This window comes from Oncorhynchus gorbuscha, linkage group LG09 (genome assembly GCF_021184085.1).
Source record: "Oncorhynchus gorbuscha isolate QuinsamMale2020 ecotype Even-year linkage group LG09, OgorEven_v1.0, whole genome shotgun sequence".
Lineage (NCBI taxonomy): Eukaryota > Metazoa > Chordata > Actinopteri > Salmoniformes > Salmonidae > Oncorhynchus > Oncorhynchus gorbuscha.
Window position 1 is genome coordinate 84,352,369 of NC_060181.1, and position 3,465 is coordinate 84,355,833.

General features: G+C 52.5%; 1 pseudogene; it reads left to right on the plus strand.

The window, feature by feature from the left end:
• The first annotated feature begins 350 nt into the window (after positions 1-350).
• Positions 351-2,633, plus strand: LOC124044321 (annotated as a pseudogene).
• The last annotated feature ends 832 nt before the right edge of the window (positions 2,634-3,465 follow it).

A 3,465-nucleotide genomic window follows, 5' to 3' on the forward strand; every position in this document is an offset into this window, starting at 1 on the left:
AAGTCCAGGTAGAGATCATATACGCAGCCAGAAACAAATGTCCAGTTCCATCAAAGATGAGCCAACCTGAGTCGAGCCAACCTGAGCCGAGCCAACCTGAGCCGAGGCAAAGTGCTCTGAGTCCGTCTGTCACTTCTGCCTCAACCAGGACTGACTGATCTGCAACGTGCCCGACACTGAACGTCATCACGACCGAGCTGTCAATAGCTCAGGGAGACAGAGTGCAGCACATACACTTTGAGAGCGAAGGAGGAAAAAGAGGGAGAGAGGAGAGAGGAGGAGAGGAGGAGGAGAGGAGGAGGAGAGAAGAGGAGAGGAGGAGGAGAGAAGAGGAGAGAAGAGGAGAGAAGAGGAGAGAAGAGGAGAGGAGGAGGAGAGAAGAGGAGAGGAGGAGGAGAGAAGAGGAGAGGAGGAGGAGAGACGAGGAGAGGAGGAGGAGAGAAGAGGAGAGGAGGAGGAGAGAAGAGGAGAGAAGAGGAGAGAAGAGGAGAGGAGAGGAGAGGAGGAGCGGAGAAGAGGAGAGGAGGAGAGGAGGAGGAGAGAAGAGGAGAGGAGGAGGAGAGAAGAGGAGAGAAGAGGAGAGAAGAGGAGAGGAGGAGGAGAGAAGAGGAGAGGAGGAGGAGAGACGAGGAGAGGAGGAGGAGAGAAGAGGAGAGAAGAGGAGAGGAGAGGAGAGGAGGAGGAGAGGAGGAGGAGAGAAGAGGAGAGGAGGAGGAGAGAAGAGGAGAGAAGAGGAGAGAAGAGGAGAGGAGGAGCGGAGAAGAGGAGAGGAGGAGGAGAGAAGAGGAGGAGGAGAGAGGAGGAGAGGAGGAGGAGAGAAGAGGAGAGAAGAGGAGAGGAGGAGGAGAGAAGAGGAGAGGAGGAGGAGAGAAGTGGAGAGAAGAGGAGAGAAGAGGAGAGAAGAGAAGAGGAGAGGAGAGGAGAGGAGAGAAGAGGAGAGAAGAGAAGAGAGAGAGGAGAGGAGAGGAGAGGAGAGGAGGAGGAGAGGAGAGAAGAGGAGAGGAGGAAGAGAGAAGAGGAGAGGAGGAGGAGAGAAGAGGGAGGGAAGAGGAGAGAAGGGGAGGAGGAGAGGAGAGAAGAGGAGAGAAGAGGAGAGGAGAGGAGAGGAGAGGAGAGGAGGAGGAGAGGAGAGAAGAGGAGAGGAGGAAGAGAGAAGAGGAGAGGAGGAGGAGAGAAGAGGAGAGAAGAGGAGAGAAGAGGAGGAGGAGAGGAGAGAAGATGAGATAAGAGGGGAGAAGAGGAGAGAAGAGGAGAGAAGGGAGAGAAGAGGAGAGAAGAGTAGAGAAGAGGAGAGAAGAGGAGGAGGAAAGAAGAGGAGAGGAGAGGAGAGAGGGGAGAAGAGGAGAGGAGAGGAGAGGAGGAGGAGAGGAGAGAAGAGGAGAGGAGGAAGAGAGAAGAGGAGAGGAGGAGGAGAGAAGAGGAGAGAAGAGGAGAGAAGAGGAGGAGGAGAGGAGAGAAGATGAGATAAGAGGGGAGAAGAGGAGAGAAGAGGAGAGAAGAGGAGAGAAGAGGAGAGAAGAGAAGAGGAGAGGAGAGGAGAGGAGAGGAGAGGAGGAGGAGAGGAGAGAAGAGGAGAGGAGGAAGAGAGAAGAGGAGAGAAGAGGAGAGAAGAGGAGAGAAGAGGAGAGAAGAGAAGAGGAGAGGAGAGGAGAGGAGAGAGGAGAGAAGAGGAGAGAAGAGGAGAGAAGAGGAGAGAAGAGGAGAGGAGAGAGGAGAGGAGAGGAGGAGGAGAGGAGAGGAGAGAGAGGAGAGGAGGAAGAGAGAAGAGGAGAGGAGGAGGAGAGAAGAGGAGAGAAGAGGAGAGAAGAGGAGGAGGAGAGGAGAGAAGAGAAGAGAAGAGGAGAGAAGAGAAGAGGAGAGGAGAGGAGAGAAGAGGAGAGAAGAGGAGAGGAGGAGGAGAGAAGAGGAGAGAAGAGGAGAGAAGAGGAGAGAAGAGGAGAGGAGGAGGAGAGAAGAGGAGAGAAGAGGAGAGAAGAGGAGAGAAGAGGAGAGAAGAGGAGAGAAGAGGAGAGAAGAGAAGAGGAGAGGAGAGGAGAGGAGAGAGAGAAGAGGAGAGAAGAGGAGAGAAGAGGAGAGAAGAGAAGAGGAGAGGAGAGGAGAGGAGAGGAGGAGGAGAGGAGAGAAGAGGAGAGGAGGAAGAGAGAAGAGGAGAGGAGGAGGAGAGAAGAGGAGAGAAGAGGAGAGAAGAGGAGGAGAGGAGAGAAGATGAGATAAGAGGGGAGAAGAGGAGAGAAGAGGAGAGAAGGGAGAGAAGAGGAGAGAAGAGTAGAGAAGAGGAGAGAAGAGGAGGAGGAAAGAAGAGGAGAGGAGAGGAGAGAGGGGAGAAGAGGAGAGGAGAGGAGAGGAGAGGAGAGGAGAGGAGAGGAGAGGAGAGGAGAGGAGAGGAGAGGGAGAGGAGAGGAGAGGAGAGGAGGAGGAGAGAAGTGGAGAGAAGAGGAGAGAAGAGGAGAGAAGAGAAGAGAAGAGAAGAGGAGAGGAGAGGAGAGGAGAGGAGAGGAGGAGAGGAGAGAGAAGAGGAGAGGAGGAAGAGAGAAGAGGAGAGGAGGAGGAGATAAGAGGAGAGAAGAGGAGAGGAGAGGAGAGGAGAGGAGAGGAGAGGAGAGGAGAGGAGAGAAGAGGAGAGAAGATGGGAGAAGAGGAGAGAAGAGGAGAGAAGAGGAGGAGAGGAGAGACGATGAGATAAGAGGGGAGAAGAGGAGAGAAGAGGAGAGAAGAGGAGAGAGGGAGAGAAGAGTAGAGAAGAGGAGAGAAGAGGAGGAGGAAAGAAGAGGAGAGGAGAGGAGAGAGGGGAGAAGAGGAGAGGAGAGAAGAGGAGAGAAGAGGAGAGGTGGAGGGGAGAAGAGGAGAGGAGGAGAGGAGAGGAGAGGAGAGGAGAGGAGAGAGGAGAGAAGAGGAGAGAAGAGGAGAGAAGAGGAGAGGTGGAGGGGTAGAAATATAGGGCAGCCATTTCAGCACAAATCCCCTTCTGCTGGGGTTAATTATACAGCCATCACTTCTTCTGCTCTAATCTCTCTCCCCTCTCTCTCTCCCCTCCCTCTCTCACTCCTCCCTCCGTGACCAGTCTATCCCTTGTCCCATGGTGAAATGCGAACACAATCAGTCATGCTAGTGAATCACACACGGCTCAATAGTTAAATGAAGGCTCTGGACTACTAGAGGACTTAAATGTTCAGTTGAGAAAGCTGAGAAGTGCTGTGACTAGTCATTGACTGGGGGAGCTGGTCAAATTGGCAGACTAGCTTTCTCTACTGTTATTGTGAATAGTTGATGAGGAAAATGGCAGCTGCTGAGAGTTTGGGTATTAGGCATATAAACTAGGAATAAGTGTTATTAGTTAGTCAGGGTTATTACATTACATTACATTACATTTAAGTCATTTAGCAGACGCTCTTATCCAGAGCGACTTATTAGTTGGTCAGGGTTATTATTTGGTCAGGGTTATTAGTCAGCCAGAGTTATTAGTTA